Here is a 13723-nt window from a genome sequence, read left to right as displayed (position 1 = left end):
TAGTATGTTCTTATAATAGTTTGTATTTCTTTGGTGTTAGTTGTGATCTCTCCTCTTTCATTCATGATTTTATTTATTTGGGTCCTTTCTCTTTTCTTTTTGATAAGTCGGGCCAGGGGTTTATCAATTTTATTAATTCTTTCAAAGAACCAGCTCCTAGTTTCGTTGATTTGTTCTATTGTTTTTTTGGTTTCTATTTCATTGATTTCTGCTCTGATCTTTATGATTTCTCTTCTCCTGCTGGGCTTAGGGTTCTTTCTTGTTCTTTCTCCAGCTCCTTTAGGTGTAGGGTTAGGTTGTGTACCTGAGACCTTTCTTGTTTCTTGAGAAAGGCTTGTACTGCTATATATTTTCCTCTCAGGACTGCCTTTGTTGTGTCCCACAGATTTTGAACCGTTGTATTTTCATTATCATTTGTTTCCATGATTTTTTTCAATTCTTCTTTAATTTCCCGGTTGACCCATTCATTCTTTAGAAGGACGCTGTTTAGTCTCCATGTATTTGGGTTCTTTCCAAACTTCCTTTTGTGGTTGAGTTCTAGCTTTAGAGCATTGTGGTCTGAAAATATGCAGGGAATGATCCCAATCTTTTGATACCGGTTGAGTCCTGATTTAGGACCGAGGATGTGATCTATTCTGGAGAATGTTCCATGTGCACTAGAGAAGAATGTGTATTCTGTTGCTTTGGGATGAAATATTCTGAATATATCTGTGATGTCCATCTGGTCCAGTGTGTCATTTAAGGCCTTTATTTCCTTGCTGATCTTTTGCTTGGATGACCTGTCCATTTCAGTGAGGGGAGTGTTAAAGTCCCCTACTATCATTGTATTATTGTTGATGTGTTTCTTTGATTTTGTTATTAATTGGTTTATATAGTTGGCTGCTCCCACATTGGGGGCATAGATATTTAAAATTGTTAAATCTTCTTGTTGGACAGACCCTTTGAGTATGATATAGTGTCCTTCCTCATCTCTTATTATAGTCTTTGGCTTAAAATCTAATTGATCTGATATAAGGATTGCCACTCCTGCTTTCTTCTGATGTCCATTAGCATGGTAAATTCTTTTCCACCCCCTCACTTTAAATCTGGAGGTGTCTTCGGGCTTAAAATGTGTTTCTTGGAGGCAACATATAGATGGGTTTTGTTTTTTTATCCATTCTGATACCCTGTGTCTTTTGACAGGGGCATTTAGCCCATTCACATTCAGGGTAACTATTGAGAGATATGAATTTAGTGCCATTGTATTGCCTGTAAGGTGACTGTTACTGTATATGGTCTCTGTTCCTTTCTGATCTACCACTTGTAGGCTCTCTCTTTGCTTAGAGGACCCCTTTCAATATTTCCTGTAGAGCTGGTTTGGTATTTGCAAATTCTTTCAGTTGTTGTTTGTCCTGGAAGCTTTTAATCTCTCCTTCTATTTTCAATGATAGCCTAGCTGGATATAGTATTCTTGGCTGCATGTTTTTCTCGTTTAGTGCTCTGAAAATATCATGCCAGCTCTTTCTGGCCTGCCAGGTCTCTGTGGATAAGTCAGCTGCCAATCTAATATTTTTACCATTGTATGTTACAGACTTCTTTTCCCGGGCTGCTTTCAGGATTTTCTCTTTGTCATTGAGACTTGTAAATTTTACTATTAGGTGACGGGGTTGTGGGGGCCTATTCTTATTGATTTTGAGGGGCATTCTCTGAACCTCCTGAATTTTTGATGCTCGTTCCCTTTGCCATATTGGGGAAATTCTCCCCAATAATTCTCTCTCCAGTATACCTTCTGCTCCCCTCTCACTTTCTTCTTCTTCTGGAATCCCAATTATTCTAATGTTGTTTCGTCTTATGGTGTCACTTATCTCTCGAATTCTCCCCTCATGGTCCAGTAGCTGTTTGTCCCTCTTTTGCTCAGCTTCTTTATTCTCTGTCATTTGGTCTTCTATATCACTAATTCTTTCTTCTGCCTCATTGATCCTAGCAGTTAGAGCCTCCATTTTTGATTGCACCTCATTAATAGCTTTTTTGATTTCACCTTGGTTAGATTTTAGTTCTTTTATTTCTCCAGAAAGGGCTTTTATATCTCTCGAGAGGGTTTCTCTAATATCTTCCATGCCTTTTTCGAGCCCGGCTAGAACCTTGAGAATTGTCATTCTGAACTCTAGATCTGACATATTACCGATGTCTGTATTGATTAGGTCCCTAGCCTTCGGTACTGCCTCTTGTTCTTTTTTTTGTGTTGAATTTTTACGTCTTGTCATTTTGTCCAGATAAGAGTAAATGAAGGGGCAAGTAAAATACTAAAAGGGTGGCAACAACCCCAGGAAAATATGCTTTAACCAAATTAGAAGAGATCCAAAATCGTGAGTGGGGAGAAAGGGGATAAAAAGAGGTTCAAAAAGGAAGAAAGAAAGAAAAAAACAAAAAGAAAAGAAAAAAAAAAAAAAAAAAAAAAAAAAAAAAAAAAAAAAAAAAAAAGAAAAGAATTTTTAAAAAAGAAAACACCTAAGAAAAAAAAAAACACCTAAGTATATATATATATATATATATATTAGATAAACTAGTAAAAAATCATTAAAAAATAAACAAAAAGGTAACAGTTAAAAAAAAAAAATTTTACCCGAAGGTGAGAAAAAAAAAAAAAATGAAAAAGAAAAAATTAAATTAACTGCAAGACTAAAAAAAATCACAGAAAAAAAGCCATGAGTTCCATGCTTGGCTTTCTCCTCCTCTGGAATTCTGCTGCTCTCCTTGGTATTGAAACCGCACTCCTTGGTAGGTGAACTTGGTCTCAGCTGGATTTCTTGTTGATCTTCTGGGGGAGGGGCCTGTTGTAGTGATTCTCAAGTGTCTTTGCCCCAGGCGGAATTACACCGCCCTTACCCGGGGCCGGGGTGAGTAATCCGCTCGGGTTTGCTTTCAGGAGCTTTTGTTCCCTGAGCGCTTTCCGTAGAGTTCCAGAGGATGGGAATACAAATGGCGGCCTCCTGGTCTCCGGCCCGGAGGAGCCGAGAGCCCAGGGCCCCACTCCTCAGTGCGCGCTCAGAGAACCGCGCCCAGTTACTCCCGTCTGCCTGACCTCCGGCCCTGCTCCGAGCTCACCGAGCCTGCGACCGGTTCAAGGTCACCCCGAGCTGTGAGCTTACTGTCGGCTCTGTCTCTGTAGCCGGCTTTCCCGTTCCAATACCCGCAAGCTCTGCGACACTCAGACACCCCCGATCCTTCTGTGACCCTGCGGGACCTGAGGCCACGCTGACCCCGCGTGGGCTTCGCCCCGGTTTAGCCTCTGGAGCGATGTCCCTCAGCGGAACAGACTTTTAAAAGTCCTGATTTTGTGCGCGGTTGCTCCGCCGCTTGCCGGGAGCCGGCCCCTCCCCCCGGGGTCTATCTTCCCGTCGCTTTGGATTCACTTCTCCGCCGGTCCTACCTTTCAGAAAGTGGTTGTTTTTCTGTTTCCAGAATTGCTGTTCTTCTTCTCTTCGATCTGCCGTTGGATTTTCAGGTGTTTGCAATCTTTAGATAAGCTATCTAGCTGATCTCCGGCTAGCTGAAGCAGTCTCAGCTTGCTACTTCTCCGCCATCTTGACTCCTCCCCAAAGATCTCCAGTGAATTTTCTAATTTGTTGTAGAAGAATGGTGGGTTTTAAAGGGACTTGCTGTGGATTACACTATGAGTCATTCTTGAATCTCATGTCATCAGAAAGAGCATTATGGAAATAATTACTTCCATAGGAAGAGGAATAATGTACTAAAACATTTCAGGCTTGCAATAACAAAGGTGTTTTTTTTTCCCTTGTCAGGAATTTTAATAATAAAAGTGTTTTTGTAGGGGCACCTGGGTGGCTCAGTGGGTTAAGCCTCTGCCTTCGGCTCAGGTCATGGTCCCAGGATCCTGGGATCGAGCCCCCGCATCGGGCTCTCTGCTCAGTGGGGAGCCTGCTTCCCCCTCTCTCTCTGCCTGCCTCTCTGTCAACTTGTGATCTCTCTCTCTGTCAAATAAATAAAATCTTTAAAAAAAAAGTGTTTTTGTAGCTAAAAATATATAGCTATAAAACTTAAACATGACTAAACAAATCTGGCATTTGATACCTTGTAGCCTTTACAAAAAATAATCTCTTTTTCCATTACCATCAGTACTTGTTACACGTCCTCATCGTCTGCCTTTATTCACTTACCAATTGACAATCACAACTTCTTCTGTGTGCCAGGCGCTGCTCTAAATGTTGGGGCTGTGATGGTGCCCAACATGGACACAAGACTTCTTACTTGAGCTCCCTGGAAACAATCAGATTAATACACTGATTCCAGCATGCAATGTGCTGGGAAAAAACCAGACAGGACACTGAAATGGGGTGTGAAGGAGGGGCTCGTGGCAGAATGCACTGACACAGGAGGCCCTCAGTGAGCTGAGATCTAAAGACTGAGAAGAGAGTAGAGGGAGAGCATTGCAGGCAGATGGAAGGGCTGATGTCAAGGCCCCTAGAGGATGGTCAAGCTAAGAGACATCCAAACAAGACAGCTGGGCTGCACATGACCTAGTGTTTCGTGTATAGACAGAGCTGCCCTGACCAACAGGGCTTTAAGCTATCGCAACTCGGTAATGCAAACTGAATCCCCTCCCCCACGGTACACCATTAGGAAAAGTCACACTGTAGGAGAGATGTCTCAGACACTGTCCTTCTGGCTCTCAGGTCTTCGGACTCAAGACTGAATTATAACATTGGCTTTGCATGTTCTCCTACTTGAAGGCATAGGCTGTGGGATATCGTAATCTCCATCATTACAGGAGCCAATTCCCATAATAAATCTCCTCATATATCTCTATATATCTTCTTGGCTCTGTCTCTGGAAGATGATTACAGTTATACTGCTGACAATACGCCTTACTTGGTAAGTTCTCTCTTTAGAGGTGATTGGATAAACAGGTGGGGGCAACATCCAGCTTCACTTCAACTTGAGTAGAAATAGTTTTCAAGGGGCGCCTGGGTGGCTCAGTGAGTTAAGCCACTGCCTTTGGCTCAGGTCATGATCTCAGGGTTCTGGGATCGAGCCCCACATTGGGCTCTCTGCTCAGCAGGGAGCCTGCTTCCTCTTCTCTCTGCCTGCCTTTCTGCCTGCTTGTGATTTTGCTCTGTCAAATAAATAAAAAAAAAATAGTTTTCAAATGTACCTTAAAACATGATAAGATGCTCAAAGGTGTATTTTCTAAAATCGCACATGTTCGATTGTTTCTAATTAAAATTTACTTGAAGTTTCAAATCAGACAAACTTGTGTTGTTTTATATATTCATAGAGGTCTAGCTTTAAGCTTCAATTATTAGAGCTGTGTCCATAATTGTAGGAATTATAATCTTTTGAATTGTAGTAGAGCTTATTCAGAGATGTCATATTACCTTTTGTACCTTGGTATTTTTACCATTTTCCTGCCATTTGGTGTATGATGCCAGGTGCTAAATAATTCCGTTTTTCTTTAATCTCGGGTGAGTAGGGGGGAATGGCAGACCCAAACAGCCAAATAAGAGGGTGGTACTTGGTCTAGAATTCATGTCTCTGAACTATTCTTTCTAATACCTGCCTAACTCCTTCCTTAAAACTGTTCTGATAATTTTCTGGAACATAGCAAGTGGCCACCTAGTTATTAAATGGTGGCCTTTCCAACCAGCCCCACATATCATTGTGGTAAGCATGTCTCATCATCAGTCTTGGATGCTGGGGATATAGCCATCATCACTTCCCACGTGGGTCTCAGTAGTGGTGCAGACACAGGCCATAATGTGTCCACTAAACCAAGGCAAACTTGGGAGGACAAGAAGAGGGGAAAATGGCAGATCCCGGCTTGAGTGGATGTAGGGTGGAGAGAAAGCTAATTCATGGGAGGCTTGCTAGAGGAGGTAGCCATGCAGCCAGATCTTGAAAACCTCCATCATCTAGCATCTTCAAGATCCAGTTAAATCTCCAACCTCACTGTCTGTCCTGGTCAGTTTTGTATTTTGCACCCTAGTGAAGCACAAAGCAGTCTGTTTTGAACTCTTAGCTCACTCCCTTATCTCCCTGAAATGTCCATCTCACCTCTTTTCTCTTGGTTAAGTCCTAGGTATTCTTCAGAACTAATCTAGTTTTGATCTCTTCCATTCTTTCGATCATTAGATTGGGCGGCTTAAAGTGCTCTGCGCTCTTGTGGCCCATTATGTATATATCTCATTTACCATGGTATTGAGTTACCAGTCTGTTCCTAGAACTCACCATTAAACACCTTGTCTTCTAACTATAAACTGTCTATTTATCATCTATCTGTTGTTGAAACACAATGTTACTTGGTTTTCAGATGTACAATACAGTGATCCGACAAGTCTATACATTATGCTCACCACAAGTGTAGCTACTGTTTGTCACTGTCTAACACCATTATGATATCATTGACTATATTCCTTATGCTGTACCTTTCAGTCCTGCGACCAATGTATTCCATAACTGGAAGCCTGTTTCTCCCACCCCTTTTCACCCATTTTGCCAATCCTCCTCTTCTTCTTCCCTCTTGGAAACAAAGAGTTGGTTCGCTTTATTTATAGGTCTGATTCTGCTTTTTCTTTGTTTATTCATTTGTTTCTTTAGATTCCACATGTAAGTGAGTTATATGGTCTTTGTCTTTCTCAGTCCAATTTGTTTCACTGAGCACAAAACTCTCTAGGTCTATCCATAACATTTTTCAGAATGGCTAAAATAAAAAAAAAAAAAAGACAAGAAATAACAAGTGTTGGTGAGAATGTGGAGAGAAAGGAACCCTCACACCCTGTCAGTGGGGATGCTAACTCATCCAGCCACTGTGGAAAAAAGTATGGAGTTTCTTCAGAAAATTAAAAATAGAAATACCCTATGATCCAATAATTCCAGTACTGAGTATTCACCTTAAGAAAATACCAATTCAAAAAGATGTATGCACCCTATGTTTATTGCAGCATTATTTATAATAGCCAAGATATGGAGGCTACCTAAGTGTCCATCAATAGATGACGGGTGGTTAAGGAAGATGTGGTGTATGTAATACTTGTCTTATTCATCTTCTCATGCCCCTGTTTATGTGTCTGTCTACCTAACTTCATATCTACTATTAAGTGCTTGATAAATGCTTTCAAATCCAACTGCAGTGTAACTTGTCAAAACTCTTCTAAAAATACTGCAAGCTTGATTAATGTAGCCCAGAGTGAAGTTTAACTTTACTCCCGACGTGGTTGGAAAACCCTACCTTGTTAACCTCTGAATATAGTGTCCCACACAGCTCTTGTTTCTTGGGAATGGGCTGCAGCATGTCGTTTTAACAGCTTTTGCTGACGTGGCTATTGCTTCAGTCACTGACATTTCACGTGTCGTGTCCCTTCCTTCCACACTTTCAGATAACACATTCTCTGGCCTGTTCTGTCTTCTGAAAGACTGAAGAGATGAAAGTGTTCAGGTAGATCGAGGGCTACTATAGAATCTAAAGCAGTTAAGTAAGAAGTAGTTTTAGCAGTTGTACTTTTGAAAATGCAAGCTGAACAACAATCGGCTGTGTGGTACTGACATGAGGACAGACATATAAATCAATGGATCAGAGTGAAAGTCCAAAAATAGACCCTTTATTTATTTTTTAATTTATTTTTTATAAACATATATTTTTATCCCCAGGGGTACAGGTCTGTGAATCACCAGGTTTACACACTTCACAGCACTCATCAAAGCACATACCCTCCCCAATGTCCATAACCCCACCCCCCTTCTCCCAACCCCCCTCCCCCCAGCAACCCTCAGTTTTGTGAGATTAAGAGTCACTTATGGTTTGTCTCCCTCCTAATCCCATCTTGTTTCATTTATTCTTCTCCTTAAGAATAACTTAAGCCCCCATGTTGCATCACCACTTCCTCATATCAGGGAGATCATATGATAGTTGTCTTTCTCTGCTTGACTTATTTCGCTAAGCATGATACGCTCCAGTTCCATCCATGTTGTCGCAAATGGCAAGATTTCATTTCTTTTGATGGCTGCATAGTATTCCATTGTGTATATATACCACATCTTCTTGATCCATTCATCTGTTGATGGACATCTAGGTTCTTTCCATAGTTTGGCTATTGTGGACATTGCTGCTATAAACATTCGGGTGCACGTGCCCCTTCGGATCACTACGTTTGTATCTTTAGGGTAAATACCCAGTAGTACAATTGCTGGGTCATAGGGCAGTTCTATTTTCAACATTTTGAGGAACCTCCATGCTGTTTTCCAGAGTGGTTGCACCAGCTTGCATTCCCAAGGTTCCCTTTTCTCCGCATCCTCGCCAGCATCTGTCATTTCCTGACTTGTTGATTTTAGCCATTCTGACTGGTGTGAGGTGATATCTCATTGTGGTTTTGATTTGTATTTCCCTGATGCCGAGTGATGTGGAGCACTTATTCATGTGTCTGTTGGCCATCTGGATGTCTTCTTTGCAGAAATGTCTGTTCATGTCCTCTGCCCATTTCTTTTTCTTTTTTTTTTAATTTTTTATTTTTTATAAACATATATTTTTATCCCCAGGGGTACAATAAAAGGAGAATGACATATGCAGTAACATGGATCAATCTCAATAACCTAATTCTAAGTGAAAGAGTCAAGTGCAGACTATTATGTACTGTATGCTTCCAAAGACATGAAATTCTAGCAAAGGAAAAACTGTGGTCAGAGAAAGTAGAACAGTGGTTGCTGGAGGTCAGAGATAAGGCAGAGCGAGTAAGACAAGTTTAATGACTTAAAGGAACATTTTAGAGCAGGGAAAATCTTCTGTGTCATTATTGTAATGGTAATCACAATTATATACAATTATCAAAATTCATCAAGCTGTACTTTGAAAACTTGTGAACTGTATAATACCTTTATAAGAGAGAAAAAATAGAAAATAATACAAACTAATGTTTACTGGGAAAATTTATCATTAGGGGAAGAGATAAAATATTAATGTACAAAAGATGGGAAGGGAAAGTATAGGCAATCTTGTAACAGAATGTAGCAGTGTGATCTCAAATGTTCTACCTTCCTGGGCTATCTGCAAACCAAACCTGACAACAGCATGGCTCTTGCATGACATCGTGTCTGAAGGAGTGTGTATTTCTCAAGAATAGTAGGTAGTGAATGGTTTGTCATCTGATAGAGGGGGTTAGAAATATTCACAATGCCAAGATTAATACTAACCAGTTGTTTGTTTCATTCAAATAAAAATAATGTTTTATACTGATACTTAACAGGAGATGGCACTTAGTGAAATTCCCTTGTATATCAATACACCTTTCTTTATAAGATTGAGGGTCAAGAAAAGACATACATAGGACCAGTTGGATTTGGCCTTTGGGGATGTGCTGTACATGAAATTTCTCAAGTGCACCAAGAATAATGAGCTTTTCAATACATTTGTTGAATGGTTCCTACCATTGGTTAAATCAAGTATTTCATATGACTGACAATAATAATAAAAGGACTAAAGGAGATATTTTAATCCTTGAAATTCATAAGTGCAGGTAATTCTCAGTGGCAGGTACCTTTGAATGGGCTGGAAATTGGTACTGGATGCTGGTTATAAATGATAAAAATATATGTTGCCCATAGTCTAGAACAGGGATTGGTGCACTGTTTTTGTGAAGGCCTAAATAGTGTGTGACCATGTGGTCTCTGTTGCAACTATTCAACTCTACTGTTGTTGCGTGACAGTAGCCATAGACAATACGTGCCTGTATTCGAGCAAAACTTTGTGAAAATAGACAGTGGGCTGGTTTTGGTCCATGAGCTGCAGCTTGCTCATACCTGGTCTTGAGGGGTGATAAGCATTAAATGCATCAATATGTATTAGGCATATCATCATATAGTGTCATAAGTGTCATGAGAGAAAAGAAGAGGTCACCATGCTAGAGAAAAATGAGGTACAAGGAAATTAGCTCCTGACCAGGTGGAAGGGGGCCAACAAAATAGCACATGGTACAATATATCTTCTCAACCCCAAAATTGTTAGTAAAGTCTACATTAATCCAGAAATCCTTATGCTAAGGGGATTTCTTATGGAAACCAGTGGCTGAGCTCAGTAGTGCACCCTGGTTGCTATGTGTTTGACTTTGAAATGGAGGAAATGGGAAGGAGGCCCCCTGCTGACATTGGGGTTCCATATAGGTTTACTTGTGCATAGGATAAAGGTCTAGAAATGTACACATCAAATGTTAGCAGCAATTACCTCTGGGGAATGATTGTTAGGTAGGCAGGGAATAAAAGGGGACTACTTTGTTAGAGATACTCCTATGTTGTAATATCTTATAACAAACATGTATTGTTTCTAAAAACTAAAAAAAAAAAAAAAAAAAAAAAAAAAAAGCATGACAAATATTGTCTTTTTGAGGCATTTTCAAATGGATTTCCCAGCACTGAGGACAGCGCAAACTCTGTGATAAGGACTCTGAAGACATCTCTAGAGAGACCCCAAATCATTTTATTTAGCTCACAATGATATCTCACTACACAGGGTTTGTGCACACACAACTCCAGATGTGAAAGGATCAACATATAAAGTTTTTGGAAGACTGTGTAGAAGAATATCAACCTGATTTTAGGGTAAGGGCACATTGAAAACAGTGACCACATTAGACTACATAGAAATTAAGAACATCTATTTATTACAGAGTGAAAAGGTCAACCGTGGAAATAAGAGGATATATTCAAGACATTCCACTGACAAAGGGCTCATGTCCAGAATTATGCTCCTACAAATCAGTTGGAAAAAAAATAGAAAAATAGGTGAGAAACTTAAGAGCACTTCAGAAAAGAAGACATCTCAATGGCCAATAATCACTTAAATAGTAAATGTGTTCAATCCTATCAGTAATCCGGGAAGAGAAAACTACCCCAAGATTGGCAATAAAATAAAAGTCTAGACTAGAATGTGGATAATCAGAGCTTACATAAATTTCTAGTGAGTGTATAAACTGGTATAACCACTTTAGAAAACAGCATTATTTAGTATGTGGAAGCTTGCATACCCTATGACCCAAGAAATCCACTCTTGGGTAATAGTCTCTTGAAATGGGTGCACTTGCACCCAAGGAAGTATTGTAGTATTTACAGTAGCACCTTTCACAATATCCAAAACATTAATCTAAATGCCAGTCAACAATGTTACATATTTATACCATAAAATACTGCCTAACAATGGGGTTGCCTGGATGGCTTACTCAGTTGAGCCTCTTTGACTCAACTTCAGCTCAGGTTATGATCTCAGGGTTGTGAGATGGAGCCCTGTGTTGGGCTCCACGCTGGGAGTGGTGTCTGCTTAAGGTTCTCTCTCTTTCCTCTTCCTCTGACTTTCCCCTCCCTCTCTAAAAATGAAATGAAATTAATTAATAAATAAATGAAGAATGATCTGACTGAAAATGGCAGCTACAGACAACACAGGTATATTTTATACAAAATAATGTAGAGCAAAAGCACATACATAAATACGTAGTTACGAGTCCCTTTATTAATAGTTTAAAAACAATACTGTGTTGGCACTCATGCTTGGATGGTAAGACTAAGCAGAAATATGAAAGCTTGGAAAGGGTTTACGTCAGAGAGGATGGGAAGGATGGTTATGCCTGAGAAGACACAGAAGGGTTTCTGGATACTTTCAATTTTCTTTCCTTTAATTTTTTCTTTAATTGTAGTAAAATATACATAACACAAAATGTACCATCTTAACCATTTTTAAGTGTACAGTTCAGTGGCATTAAATAAGTCCACACTGCTGTGCAACCATCACCATTATCCATCTGTAGAACTTTCTTCGTTGTTCCCAGCTGACCGTCTGTACTCAATGAACAGTAACTCCCATTTCCCTCTATCCTTAGCGCTTGGCAATCATTCATTCATTCTACTCCTGTCTCTGTGAATTTGATTACTCTGAGTACCTCACCTGATGAAATCATAAAGTCTGTCCTTTGCAAAGGGTTATTTCAATTAGCATACTGACTTCAAGATTCATTCATATTGTATGTAGCACATTTAAGAATCTCCTGCCTTTTCAGGCTGAATGATACCCCCTGTATGTATCTACCACATTTTGTTTACCCATTCATCTAACAGCGGACATTTGGGTTGTTTCCACTCTTTTGCTACTGTGAATAATGCTGTGATGAACAAGAATGTACAAATACCTGAGTCCCTGCTTTCAACAATTTTCTATCTTCCTGACAATAAGTTTTAAAATTATTCATAGTGCCAATTAATGCTTAACTCATTTTCTATGTGTACATTACATTTCATAAGGATTTAAAAAAAAATCCTATAGATCTGGAATTCAGTTACCATGGAAACTCACTTTCTGTTTTTGCCTTTCTTCCTGTGATCCTCTCTCTCTTGTCCTTTCTATGAAGCAAGCAGTGCTTTCTTCCCTGTTTAAAAATTAACCTTCTTGTGAGGTATGAAACCTACAGAAAATTGACCAAGTAATAAACATCAATGTGACAAATTATTCACAAAATGAACAGTATGGTTTGAGTGTATGTGTTAGGAACATGAAGAATGTGTGCTTGGAAACAAAATAATATACATTTCAGGACATCAACAAAGTCATTTATTTATTTATTATTTATTTTTGATGAACTAATTAATTAACTTATTATCATCTACCTAAGGAGGTCAACAAAGCTTTAAACTGAAAGGTAGCTACTTAGATCTAAGGAGGTAAATAACATAATACTGTAAAGGATTAATACCTGGAGTTTAAAGTGTTTGCCTCTCAGGAGAGTATCGGGGTAAAAAAGTATGGGGGCAATATGTTATTGTTTTCATGATTTATATATTTGACTTTTTTTTTTTCAAAGATTTTATTTACTTATTTGACAGACAGAGATCACAAGCAGGCAGAAAGGCAGGCAGAGAGAGAGTGAAGGGGAAGCCGGCTCCCTGCTGAGCAGAGAGCCCGATGTGGGGCTTGATCCCAGGACCCTGAGATCACGACCTGAGCTGAAGGCAAAGGCAAAGGCTTAACCCACTGAGCCACCGAGGCACCCCTATATATTTTACTTTTAAAAATATATTTGTATTATCTATTGCCATTTGAGGAATAATTTCCTATTTACAATAAGTTAATCAACATCTATCCTCCTCCACTCTAAACAAGACCTTTGTCATCATTTCAAATGTTCATCCAGGTTTTTCTGTGTTTTGGTTAAATACCTTAACTTTTAGTATGATCTTGATACTTTTAAAACATGTCTCTACTATTCAGACTTAATTTTGAGTTGTGGTAAGCTTTTTGGCCACATTTTATTTCCTAGCTAAAAATTAGACTGGTATCTTTACCCACAACAGCATCTGCTATCCCATGTTACAATTTTGACACCTATTCTACACTTTTCTAACACACCACCAAGCAATTCTCTGACTCCTGAGGGATGTCCTACAGTTTAACCCAATTCAAACACTATCTACTTGGAGATAGCATCAGATGCCAGAGATTAAGGATTGAGCTGGACAAGACTGCCCACCTCCTCTCATTTCAGACATCAAAGTCCAGGCTGTCACCTGTGCTTCTGACTGGCTATAGATAGACTGGAGGTCCAACAAACTCCTCCCTGGGTTTGACTAATTATGGATTTATTATAAAAGGTTATAACCTATAGAGATGGAAGGGATGCATAGGGCAAGATATAGGGAAAGGGTGTAGAGCTGCCATGCCACTTCTGAACTGAGCTACTGTCCCCAAATTAGGGGACGC

Source organism: Mustela putorius, unplaced genomic scaffold (genome assembly GCF_011764305.1).
Source record: "Mustela putorius furo isolate JIRA1106 unplaced genomic scaffold, ASM1176430v1.1 tig00000083_pilon_pilon_pilon, whole genome shotgun sequence".
Classification (NCBI taxonomy): domain Eukaryota; kingdom Metazoa; phylum Chordata; class Mammalia; order Carnivora; family Mustelidae; genus Mustela; species Mustela putorius.
The sequence above is the reverse complement of the archived record's forward strand: the minus strand, read 5'-3'. Positions refer to the sequence as shown.